Here is a 13,393-nt window from a genome sequence, read left to right on the forward strand (position 1 = left end):
TCTGCACTCTTTTGGTTGAATGCAGTATTTATTTTCACTTTGGCTTTATGTTTAGTTTTTATTCAAGTACGTTTTTTTGCTAATGGAGACTGAGAATCCATTTTATTTTTGTTTTTAGTTGTTTTGTTTATTTAGTTTATCAGTTCCAGTATTATGTGTTCTTTTGAAAATAAAAAGTATGTATCTATGACAGGAAATCGCATGCATTATTACATCATTTCCATTAAATCAGTGTCAGAAGGTCTTGAAACAATATTATTGTTTATTGCAATAATTTTTTAGACAATTAATCGCTCAGCAAAATTTGTTATCGTGACAGGCCTATATATAAGCTAATTTATCCCTGAGGGCAATAAACTTGGCACAAACATTTGCAGATAAACATACTCAGGCTGTGTGGGCTGAAAGAGGAGTTTACAGGTTCAGTGAAGCCTTATGAGAAGTCGTGGATGTGGAAGTCTGTGGAATATGAAGCACATGAGGAGAGCTGGGCATCCAGCCAGCTGAAGCACAGTACACAGCCTGGCACCCACTGGCACAGGCCGACTTCAAACTCTCATCTGGGAAAATTATGGGCCATCTCCATCATTGACTTGCAGTCCTTGACACAGCAGATCTGCACAATGCTAGTGGGTATAGACTGCGTAACGTGTCACATTGCATACATTGACTATTTGCCGGCATCTAGGTTTAGGGAAGCAGGCTGTAATAATTACTATTTTGAAAGTCATAAAACCACACCAAAAAGAACACAAAAAAAAAACACACACACACACAGTGGGAGAGTTATGGGTTAAAAAGCACTGTATGGCCATTTGTTCATAGTGCAGCAGCTCTGTATAGGAGCAGCCATCCTAAAATGCTCACTGGACTGGCTGCAGATTCTCAGAATGTGTCTGCATGTGCGACTACTCCAGTGCTTCAATACACTTTCCATCAGATTAAGCTGCTATGCCTTTTCTTTAGTAGAGTTCTACCTAGGGCATTGGTCTTTAATGGCCTGCTTTTCATAGCAGAACCAAAGTAGGATAATTTTTCACAGGATTCTAGTTTCACATCAAAACTGCCTGTGGGTCACAAAAGTGTGCATACTCCTGGTAAAATACCAGGACTTTAATAGCTACTTTTGCCCAGTGGTGCCCAAAGTCGGTCCTCCAGGGCCAGCATCCTGGATGGTTTAGATCTCTCTCCAGTGGTAGTTACAACCTTTTCAGCATGCCATTGTTCTTCTTGGGCCTTCTAGTGAGCCATCATTTGAAGTCTGTATTCAAGACGTGGTGAATGTACTGAAGAAAACTGGGATTTTCTCCAAAATGAATAAAAAGACAAGAGGAAAACTAATAAGGGAGTCTGCAATGAAAAACAAAGAAACAATCACAACACTAATGGAGCTGCAGGAATTTCTTGCTTTTACTGGTTGATTTCCAGATGATACTAAGGTTCATGAATGTTCAATATATCTGGAGTAAGGAGTAGGGTTGCAAAACAGAAACATGTTATTCCGCTGAAAACATCCTGACCTGCATGAAGTCTCCAACATGTGGGAGAGCATTTTATGGTCAGATTAAGACACTCTATTTCACTGGTATATTCGACACAGAAAGAACATTGTACATTATTCAACAAACAATATACCTACAGGAAAACATGGTGTTGGTGGAATCACGCTGTGGGGTAGCTTTTCTTGAAGTAAAACTGGGTCATTTTTCAAAGTGGACACAATTATGAGCAGATCCAATTACGTCTCAATTTTAGCCCCAAACCTTTGGGTATCTGCTACAAGGCTGAATGGACTGTTGTTTATTTCAAAGTCAGTCCAGAAGTAAAATTAACAAATATTCAGTGCAATAACATAAGATTGTTGAGGATAAGACATTTTCTCTCATTCTGACAGAGATGAAGAACTTTAGCAAAACAAACCCCACATGTAATGCAAAGTCAAGATATAGAACGCTGACAGTTATGCCCACTTATGTTATCTATTGTTTATAAAAACACATTAAGTTCATCGGCTCTAAACCTAAAGATTTTAGATGCCATCACATTGCATAATGTGTCAAGATAATGAAAATGTTGAATCCAGCTTAAAAGATCAAAACCTCATCAATACAGACACACTGATCAGAATTGTGTGACTGATTTTTGAATGCCCAGATAATCTTGTCAGTAGGGGCATTGATTACTTCTACTAAATGTCACACGAGATAAAAACCCTTGTAAGTACAAGGCAGCTGCATTCAGGACAAGTGAAACATTGCAGATGCTTCCTACAAAATTCACTGGGATTTAACAACACAACTTTGTCCTGTGTGGCTTTAAGCTCCATTAAGAAACATGGTGTGGGATGTGGAATACTTTAGATCTGTTATATACTGGCCTGAGGTTATCTTTGCCAAACTGAGTGCACTTTATTGTTCATGTTTCTTTTAGCACTTTTAGATTCCTTATATATTAATATTACACACTGGAGAGTAAGTTACAACATTTATTTATTATTAAAATCATAGTGTCTTTCGCACCAAGTGGGACACATTTTCTTAGAACAAAATGTTGCTTAATTGTGAAGAGGAGAGATAAAACCAGAGTTTTTCTTTTCTTTATTGTTCAAGTAAGAATCGGAATAATTTGACTTCCATTTCTATTCAGTCCCCCAAATGCAATTCTTTGACTGAAGGGTATTTTGCAGTTGTATAAGGTTTTAACTATAATGTATGAAATTCTTCATAATTATGAACTACTTTGTGTGGGTCTATCAGATAAAATCTATTTATCCATGTCTACACCCGCTTATCCTGGCAGGATCACAGGGTCAATCATTGGGTGAGAGGCAAGAACACCCTGGACAGGTCACCAGTCAATCACAGGGCAACACAGAGACACATAGGACAAACAACAGTAGCTCTGCCAATGCTAAAACACAACACCAGCACAGTGTGGCGTTCATACTTAACGTATACCGTAAGTGGTGCGGTATTCTTTAAAAATGAGCCCTAATGGAGGAGCCATTTAAATGCCAGTGCAGGTGGACCAGCTCTGCAAGAGTATTTTGAAAATCACCCAGTTTGTGTGAAAGATGGCATGTGCAATCCTCGAGGACTCATAAAAATTCAGAGGTGCACGGCAGTGACAGCATGACAACGTGAGAGGTGGGGACGGCTCAATGCACCAACTATAAACCTCGCTATGACACTCCATAACCAAAACTTCAACACATGTCAAACTGAAAATTTACAAAACACCCATGTAAATTATCTCATTTAAAGTTATCCGGAAAAAATTATTTTACGGAAAGCTAAGTGCGCTAAATATTTTTGAAGTTAGCAAAACCACTTAGCGAAAAATTAGCTTTGGTATTAGCATATTAGCAGATTAGCAGAAATGTGCCCACCTCCTTGTGGAGAAGATGCAAACTCCATGCAGAAAAACCCAAAGCAGGGATTCCACATACAATCACAAAAACTTAATATAAAATTTTTGGTTGTGAAAAATTACAAAATGTCAAAATATTTCAGGTGTTCTAATACCTTTTCAAGAGAGTAAAATCAAGTACTCTCTGTTAATACTAAACAAGTGTACAACTTCTACTTGTTTATGATTTCCTCTGAAAGCTACTGGCTTTATAAAAAATACTTTCAGATCTGACCTCCTCCGAATAGGACACATTGCACAGAAAAAAAAATCAATAGATGGTAAGCTCTTCAAAAAAAGGCAAATTTGCTTGTTTTCATTTCCTGAAAGGTCGACATTTCACAGATACACTGCTTCATCAGACACTGCCGATTTGCAAATCACACAACACGATGTGGTTACACTGAACGCCGGTGGCAGCCACCAGCGTGTGAGCCGGTATGACTCACCTCTCTGCACCTCCAAGAAAAACACACCGACACAAACATAAATAAACTCAGAAAGCGGGACGAACACCGATCCGGGTCAGCCCCGTTTAATGTGCTCCTTGTTGGGCACTGAGGTAAAATTGTAAGTGTAACAAACAAGACACGTGCACAGTATGACACTTATAGTGAACAGCCAACATTTAATGTGTAACTGCAGTCTGCCAACCAATCAGAGCAGACAGTCTGTGGCAGGCAAGCAAGCAGAGCAGAAGCTGAGACTAACTGTGAATACATGCAGACACAGGAGAGAGGAGAGGCAAGGAGGGGTTTGACAGTGAAGGAGGGAGAGGAAACCAAGCGAAGACATCCCCACTGAGTGTTCACCGAAGCCTTCAGCTGAAGCTGCAGATATGATCGCTCTAAACAACAAATAATCCCCTGGATGGTAACTTTTGAAATTATGCCTATTGCAACTATATGTACGTAGATGGAAATATGATTTAAATAGTATGATGATACTATTGATTGTGGCAATGTAGTAGTAAAAACACCAAATAATAAATAAGAGAAAACTACAGAGAGAATGCCAAAAAAATGTGTAGTGAAGAAATAAAATGCAAATAAAAATGATCTCTTACCTTTGTGAGTGAGTGTTCTATCCTTTGTAATAAAACTGCAATTTAGTAGATGCTTCTGTCTTTGTAGGACAAGTTACATCTACATGTATGCTTCTTTCATCTGAGCATGAACTCGTCAGTCCTCTGTGCCAGCGCTTTTGGTCCACCTTAGTAGGTTTGTGAAAATACACACAAGATGGTAATGAATAGTGGAGAGTGAAAGGACAGCACTACGCTGGAAGGCAGGCAGTCTGCATGAAACAGGAGAGCTGGGAGAGTAGAGAGCAGACTGAGTAGGATGCAGGAGGTATTCTTCCCAACATCAGAGTGGCCGGGTTGGAAACACCCACCTTCTCAGCATGCATCAAATGGGAAGCCCGTTCTAAAGTATGTGGACATGGAAAACTCCTGCGTGCAGCGGGAGATCATACCTGATGAACGGCGGCTCTAAAAACTGTTCGCCAGAATTGCCAGATTTTTTAATGCAAAAACAAGAGACTATGGGAAGGAAATTTTCCTTTTAATCATTTAACACATAAACCAAAAATATACACCTGTTTGCATAAATGTGCACTCCCTTAAACAAGTACTTTGATAAAGCACCTTTTAATTTGGTTTTAAATCTCACGCTTCTTGGGAACACTTCTGCTATTAATTATAAAGCATCTGATAACCTAGAAACAAAGTTCAGCTGCCCAAGCAAGATTTTTTTGAAATTTGCTCATTTGTATCTGTTAGCTAAAGGAATAGTTTGCAGGGAGATTACAAAAAAATTGAGTCATCTAACTGTAGAAATGTATCAGTCTGGAGCCAGGAAGCAAAAAAAGGGCATCACTAGAAGAACACGTTGTGACTAAGTCTGTAACCAAGTCAAAGTGTGGAATGCAATTAAAATCCTACCAAATAATGCAGAACACTGAAATGCAATCAGAAGCTACTTCATACTTTGATTTGTTTATTTTTAGGTTGTTAGAGGACACATGTAACATTACAGGTATAATGCTTTAAAGGTATTTTTCCACTCATATCATTATTTTATGAAAATGTGTCATTTTTCCAACGGTGTGTAGACTTTTAAGATCCACTGCATACACATGTGAGGCTGTGAGCGCTTGTTAACTTCCGCTTAATTACATATTAAACCTTTCCCCTCAGCCGAGTGCAGCCTGTGAGATTTGTCCACCGGTACTTTTTTTCAGTGGAAAGAAATAAACCACGATAAGAGTCTTCATGCCTTAAACGGCTGCTAATGAGTTGAATTCGGGGCTCAAGATGTGTGTTCTTATAAAATCACTGCAATGATGTGATTAAACCAGCTGTTCCCAACCTTGAAGGATGCCCTGCAGGTCAAAGGAGGAAATGTAACTCTCAAACACGAATCCTTTAATGTGTTTGTGTTTTACTGCCTTATTCGCAATGAGTTCTTCAAATGAAATTAGAAAGACTCAAAACATGCTAAAGATGTATTTCCAGGTTTGCGGTACAGTAATAGTTCATCTGGTGCAAATAACAAAATAACAACTGTGTGCAGCTGTAACAACAGGATTTGTACTGAGAGCTAAAAAGATTCTTGGAGTGCACCGTTGCCTGTCACTCAACATGCCTTCATTTTCCCATCAGTGATCTCCTCCTGACAGAGATGGAGCATGAGAGTGGGGAGATTTCTTTTTTTTTTTTTTTTCTGGGCAATTTTTTTTTCTGGGCTTTAAAGCGTTCACACCACCTACATCTCCCGGTCCGTGCTGTGAGGGCTCCACGCCTCCTGGGACAAAGCCTGCTTTAATAAAGGCCAGCAGCATTGCACAGGGCATGCAAAGAACTCCTCGTTAACACAAGTTGAAAGAATAAAATGTACAAAATTGCTGCATTTACATCAGGTGAAAAGAAACCAACTAAATTCTTCCTTCAATAGAAATAATATTTGTAACATTTCAAAGCTCAAATCTGCTTAATGACTTAATTATGTGTTTTAAAGTTTCATTTCTACTGTTTTAGGAACGTCATACTCTATAGCTCAGGACATGGGTGGTGGGATTTGTCTTTTGTTGAAGAAAAAAAACATAATTATTAGGAGGCGATGAGAGAAAGGCACCACAATAATGCTTCTTTATTATGCAGCCCCACGTTAGGATTTAGATGGACTCTGAGACGGGATGTGGAAAATTACTGCCCTATCAGTTGTATCTGTCAGATCCAGGGCCAGCATAAGGCTTAAAAAACTGAGAAGCATCCCCCAGTACTCCCTCCTCCAAATCCTCCCACACCCCCAACTAATAGTGGGCCCCTAAAACCACCAGAATTATCATTCTTTGGTTGCATTAGCAATCGCGCAAAACAAAGCTCCCTAATATGTAAAAATGCTTTCATTATGAAAAAAAAAAAAAACTAGTTGATTAACATGTTAATGCTTCTGAAGTCCCCACTCCATCTCTCCTAACAGCTAAATCCCTTAAACAACAGCAATAAGGATAAACTGCTTGTTTGTTTTTACATTTGGGATTTTTTTTGTGTGTTTTATTTTATTTTTTTCTAAAAATAATCTGCATATTTTTTTGAGAGGCTAAAATAAAAACCAAACACCATTCCATTTGATAATTTCCATCCTTTACTCTGCCATTAACTTCTGAAGTCCTTTATGAGAACTAAAAAAACAACCATATATTTTGAAACATGTCCACCAAGTTTGTAGACTAACAAACAGTAGTGCAAACCTGTGCAGTGGAGGGGAAATGGTTCTAGGACAACCATTCACTGACATTACAGCTGCAGGTCTTTAGGGTGTTTCTGACAGATTTGCAGATCTACAGACTGAATATTTTCCTTTTTGTTCTTTACAAAAAGGCTCTATGAATGCCACTTTGACTTGGATTCTCTAACACATGAATGAATATTCTTTGATCAAAACCATTTCAGCTCTGACCCTGTATCGTAGCTGCCCTGCTCAAAACAAAACCTCTGGTCTTTTGCAGCTTTTAACAGTTTTTCTTCAATTTTTTTCCTGCAAACATCTCCATCCATCTTTTAATCAACTCTATTCAAGTTCCTTTTAAATACAATGCTTCCCCATAACATGATCCTGCCACCACCATGTTTCACGTTAGCTTGTTGAAGCAGAAGTGCAACAATAGTTTTCAACAAATACCGTTTTTGCTTTGGTTTCATCTGAACTTCTCTTCCCAGACTTTATCTGTCCCTTACACGGCTTGCGGAAAGCTTCAAACAGAAGTCTGCATGGCTTTTTAAAACTATTTTCTTGACAGTTTTTCATAAAGGTCAGTTTTGTTGATTACTTCACTAGAGGTTGTCTTTTCAACACATTCTTGCACCTGAACAAAAATTCTGTTTAGGCCCCCCAAACAGGAGCTCTGAACCAGCTCATATTACAGCTTGGTAAATCATTCTCCTGATTCATTTTCTTTATTAATCAAGTTAATTTTGAAGAAAGTGAAGCTATGTTATTTGGGATGAAATACCCTGAAATTATTCCTGTTGTGAGATTTTTGCACACTGAACCAGTCATGAAATTTATATTAGAGTCACTCCAAAGCCTGAGATAGAGGAGACATCCTATTCTGGAGCATTAGATTGAGGATACCTTTGGGAATATCAGCCAGTCCCACAGGAAGTACTAGTCTGCGAAACTACTACTACCGTCCATTATCTGCATCCTTGCTGCAACAACACTTGATAACCAAGGGGTTTCTTGAAGCTCAGGCACAGTAGAGCTCAGCTCCATTGATGCAATGTTTGCTGCTGACCAAGCATCCACTCTGCAGCAGCAGCAACAGAAGAAACGGAACGTCCAGCTCGAGTATCGTATGGAAAAAAATGTCCCCGCAGTTTGAATCCCACCGTGCAACGACGCACCTGTCGTTTCGCTTTTTTTATTTTGGCAACATTCAGGTGCTACGATACTCCCCTCATCGCACAAACACACGCCAGAACCAACAGTCTTTAGCCCTTTTAACATCACAGTGCAACTGATACTATTAAGGTGAGACGAGATTAAATAGACACCTTAGTGCTGCGATCAAAGTACATTTACGTTTCCCCCCAGAAAGCAATGAACAAACAAACTGTATCTTACCGTTAAAATCATGAAGGAGTAGCCTGGTGACTGTCAGATGAGGAGATGGTCCAGTGAAGATGGTGATGCTGCTGGATAGTTTGCCGTCATATTCCCTGGATAATGTCGCCCCCTGTTGATCAAAACTTTGTACAACCGTTGTTAATCATTCCAATGGACGGGACCGTTTTTTTTATTTTATTTAGGAATGTAAAACTTTACTTATAATGAAACAATTTATAATTGCAACTGATACAAACACGGTATACACGGTAGTTCAGTTATTATTATAATTGTTTTGGAGCATACAGCTTCCCGAAATAATGATAATGTAAGGTTTGCAGGTAGAAAACGGTTTTATGATTTCAAAATAAAAGCACGAAATTGTTGACGTTTAGTTTACATTTTACTTGTCATTATGCCACATACTATGTATGTGCGGACTTTTAAAAACGAAATATATAACGACAACGGATTATATTGAATAAGCCTGAAGGTTTAGTTTTATTTATGTCAAAACTATACTTGCAAGCAATGTGTTCCAGGCCTCTTGATTAGTTGTTATGCCCTTATATAGAATCGTGATTGCAGTACATTATGATGACGGAAAAGGTAGAAAGTGATGTAATCAAAATATCACCACAATACCAAGCAATAATACCGCAACTTTGCAATAGTTTTTTTCCAAATACGAATACTTTTGCTGTGAATCGCAAACAGCAAACAACTTTGGATGGGCATTCGTAACTATCCCTAAAGTAACAATAATTATCCAAAAATGGATTGTATACCTAACCAAATTGTCTATGTTTGTTGAGAAAATCTCCTCCTCTCAGCAAACAGCTATTTTGCTTGTCAGCCTTTATTTTGATGGGAACCCCAAACTCTCGATCTTTCTCCTTTTTAGCTCAGCTGCCCTTTCAGGAAACACTACAAACATGGCGTCAACAGGGTGGATGGAGTTCGTCTTTTTAGGTGTCCTTAGATCGGCCTGCGTTTTAGACTGTAAACGTTATCTAATTTGACAAAAACCTGTGCATATTTATAAGATTTATGTGCTCGCATGGTTTACATTCATTATGAAATGGAACCGTTATGTGATGTTTTTGTCGGATATGTTCAGACAGTGTCGATTCTTCACCGGCGGAGAAACGGTCAACGTGTCTTCGAGCAGGAAAAAGCGCCAACTTCTCTTTGCACCGTCTGAATAGTCAAACAGCGGACTACATGGTTTGAATGACTATATATTTGGGAATATATATTAAAACTGAAGCTGGAATGAGTCCTTCAGGTAAGACTTAAACGTGTCCTCTGACTGTTCGAATTAAGAGAGTTCGTTGTTTTGAATTAAGCAGTTGAAGGCAGCGTGCTGCCTGTTTACTCCTCCCACTGCTTCACAACACCGCTCCATGTCGACCCAGTTTTTGCACTGTGTTGTGTTCAAATAGTTTGGAATGAGTTTTTAAATGCACACTGCTTTGTTTTTACCATTATATAAAAATTAGAGAGGCAGAGTTTCGTCTCTGGTTGTTGTGGAGGGGTGGTTATACAGGCACCATTAAGTTAGCGTTAGCTTGGTAATATGTTATATAATACCGAACTGAACTTGTAACTGTACACTACACTGTAAACCAGAACCGTCTGAACTGATCAACTCGAACTGTTTTGCTCAAAATTACATTACAGGAGCAGAAACTTAAGTGCGTAGTTACGTTCGTTCATGTCGAGCTCTGATGGCGCCCACTGAAATATAATGTGCAATTCTCTTTTTCGCCAGTGCGCTGCGCTGTTCGGTCTCAGTAAGATACTAAGGAGAACGAAGATGTCAGGTCTGCTGGCTGAGAATGCTGGAACAGGACAGGGGAGTCCTGTGAAAAGGAACAAACTTTCCTTGAAGTTCTTCCAGAAGAAGGACACAAAACGAGCTCTGGATTTCTCCGAACCTCAAGCAGAAGATGCAAAGACACTAGAACAAGAAGATTCTCCAGCCAGGTGGGTCTGTGAGTAGTAGTAGAGTAGTTTAGTTCATGTTTCAAACTTTGCAATAATAAACCACATTGCCAGGTTATGAACAACACTCAATCACTGAGATACAGATGTTGATATTTTAAAAGTAGTCCATGTTAACTTATTTTGTCAGCAGTACACAAATCAACTTCTTTTGTTTTATAAACAGTTGACAAATGTCAATTTTTGTAAAAAAAAAAAAAAAAGTCAGTTTATTTATAGAACACTTTAAAACAAGGAAAGCTGAACAAGTAGAATTTGGGTCATAAATCATATAGGAACAGCAGTCATTAGTTGCTGTCCTGCAGTTTTTAGCTATGCCACAGGTACAAAACACTGGAATGAAATGGCTTAATTACCTCCTCCTTGTGTAGATAGGGTCTCCAGAGCCTTGTGTAGCTAGGCTACACAAGGCTATCTACACAATCTACATAATTAGGCTAATGACCTAATTATTCTAATCAGGTGTGGTGCAGCAGAGGCACATCTAAATGTTGCAGAACACCGGCCCTTGCGGACTGGACTTTGACACTCCGGATTTAAGAGAACATCAAGGTTCAGCATTTTAACCTTTGCCAACTTAAACAGAGATTGTAGAAACGAAACTTCTGGAAAACTGACATCTTAATTTATTATTAATTAAATGTGTAAGAAAAATAACATTTTAAAAAATATTTATTTTCCAGACTTTATTGCTCATTCAGTTCAAAGTTTTCTCAATCTCAGTTCAGTAGACTTAAGATTCATGTAAATAAACACGAATTAAAAATGAAATGGTTCTTTAGTACCAAAAATGTACATTTAATCACATAAGTAGTATAAAATGGTATTTTAAATGGGCATGAAAAAGGAAGAAAAACACAGTATGTTTTGTTTCTCCAATTTGTTTTCTGTGTGTAGATAATCTCAACTACAAACATCCAGCAGCTTTCTAACACCCACTGAGTTTGCTCATTTGTATATCAAATCACATTCCAGCTTGCTGGTAAGAGGTTAATGACCGTCATCAGTCTGCCGGCTCTGCCAATCTGGGTTCTCAAAAAACTTTTCAGCTTTTTATTTTTAGATTCTTCCTATAATTTGTATAAATTTTCACAGTAACTTTTTCCATTGCAGAATTGTTTGCACCCTCTGTATATACACCACAAACAGGTTTTCAACTCTGGATAAACAAAGAACATGTAATCTCTCCCCACTCTGAAAGAGGGCTGCACAATATAAATAAAATCTGTTTTAAACATTTGTGGAATTATTGGATACTCAAGACACTTTTGGCCTAGAACACTGGAGAAAAAAACGTTGGCAAGCGTAATAATATTGCTACAGTTATATACAGTTTATGCTCTCATTCCATATAAAAAACCTAGAATAATTTAAGCAATGACTGTGAAAATTAAAACAATCCATTTCCTGTTTTGTTTTTCCTAATCTGCTGCAGCTGTGATCAGGTGGTCTATGGCCCCGCCCCCTGTCCGTCTTCACCTGGCCTTCCAATCCCATGTGAGAAGAGGGAGAACCTGGTGCCTTTTGTGGGTCTCAATAACCTTGGCAACACCTGCTACTTAAACAGCATCTTGCAGGTGGGTGATTACTTCTTAGTTCAAGTTCCACAAATCAAAAAATCTCCTTCAGAAATGTATTTAATACATCGTAGGTCACATATTGTTGTTGAATCTTAATGGATAATTTGACTAGTGCCCTAAAAGTATATTTTGCTTCACCAGTTTTTAAGTTTGTTCTGGTAAATACTTGCTGGTTTCTAATCTTGAAGGAAGTTTTGCACATGGCAGCACAAAACAACCCATAAAGAGGCAAAGAGATGAAATTGTTTCTCATTCACTAAAAGAAGAGAAGGGTTTTTTTCAGGTAGAACGGCTTAAGGCTGGAGATAAGAGGCTGCTTTGCAGTGCATTGTCCTCCTGAATGATGCATTGTGTGCTTAGATTGCCCCATTGTGGCTTATCTGTAGAGGCATTGTTTGGAAGTGAAGAGACGTCAAGCGGTGAACGTTTCATCACTCAGTTGGACTCTTGTGTGATCTCCTCTGTAACACCTGTTCACACAGCGGGCCTGTTGCTGCAGTGTCATATTTCACCAGTTGCTTACAATAAGTGAGATGTCTCTCCTTTCCAAAGAGAAGAGGACAAAAGATAAAGAAATTTGCCTCGTCTTCACAGTGAAATGATATTGGATGTACAGAAAAAAGCACAAAAAAATTTGTAAAAGTATGAGATGGATTTAAGTTTATGTTTTGATAAATATTGANCCTTTTCAAGAGAGTAAAATCAAGTACTCTCTGTTAATGCTAAACAAGTGTACAACTTCTACTTGTTTATGATTTCCTCTGAAAGCTACTGGCTTTGTAAAAAATACTTTCAGATCTGACCTCCTCCGAATAGGACACATTGCACAGAAAAAAAAAAATCAATAGATGGTAAGCTCTTCAAAAAAAGGCAAATTTGCTTGTTTTCATTTCCTGAAAGGTCGACATTTCACAGATACACTGCTTCATCAGACACTGCCGATTTGCAAATCACACAACACGATGTGGTTACACTGAACGCCGGTGGCAGCCACCAGTGTGTGAGCCGGTATGACTCACCTCTCTGCACCTCCAAGAAAAACACACCGACACAAACATAAATAAACTCAGAAAGCGGGACGAACACCGATCCAGGTCAGCCCCGTTTAATGTGCTCCTTGTTGGGCACTGAGGTAAAATTGTAAGTGTAACAAACAAGACACGTGCACAGTATGACACTTATAGTGAACAGCCAACATTTAATGTGTAACTGCAGTCTGCCAACCAATCAGAGCAGACAGTCTGTGGCAGGCAAGCAAGCAGAGCAGAAGCTGAGACTAACTGT

The 13,393-nt window shown here is 38.7% G+C and overlaps 1 protein-coding gene and 1 long non-coding RNA gene across 5 annotated transcripts in view; one reads left to right on the top strand and one right to left on the bottom strand.

The window, feature by feature from the left end:
- Positions 1–8,665, bottom strand: part of kank4 (KN motif and ankyrin repeat domains 4) — a 79,540-nt gene extending 70,875 nt beyond the window's left edge. Inside the window, exons 1-2 of one of the 3 annotated variants that reach the window (XM_016670804.1) lie at positions 8,541–8,665; positions 4,475–4,620 (exon numbers count right to left, since the gene is read on the bottom strand). The gene's annotated coding sequence lies outside the window, so the exon portion shown is untranslated. Of the gene's footprint in view, positions 1–4,474; positions 4,757–8,540 lie in introns of those variants that run through there. The other 2 variants (XM_016670802.1, XM_016670803.1) reach the window with 2 other exon arrangements.
- Positions 8,666–9,453: 788 nt separating this feature from the next.
- On the top strand, positions 9,454–12,131 carry LOC107836085 (uncharacterized). 2 transcript variants are annotated; one of them, XR_001661931.1, is made up of 4 exons: positions 9,454–9,524; positions 9,643–9,810; positions 10,297–10,511; positions 11,965–12,131. It is a non-coding gene; the product is annotated as an uncharacterized LOC107836085 (long non-coding RNA). The 2 variants fall into 2 exon arrangements; XR_001661930.1 differs by having other exon boundaries at positions 9,455–9,810; positions 11,965–12,130.
- The last annotated feature ends 1,262 nt before the right edge of the window (positions 12,132–13,393 follow it).

Source organism: Poecilia formosa, unplaced genomic scaffold (assembly GCF_000485575.1).
Source record: "Poecilia formosa unplaced genomic scaffold, Poecilia_formosa-5.1.2 Scaffold38, whole genome shotgun sequence".
NCBI classification, from domain to species: domain Eukaryota; kingdom Metazoa; phylum Chordata; class Actinopteri; order Cyprinodontiformes; family Poeciliidae; genus Poecilia; species Poecilia formosa.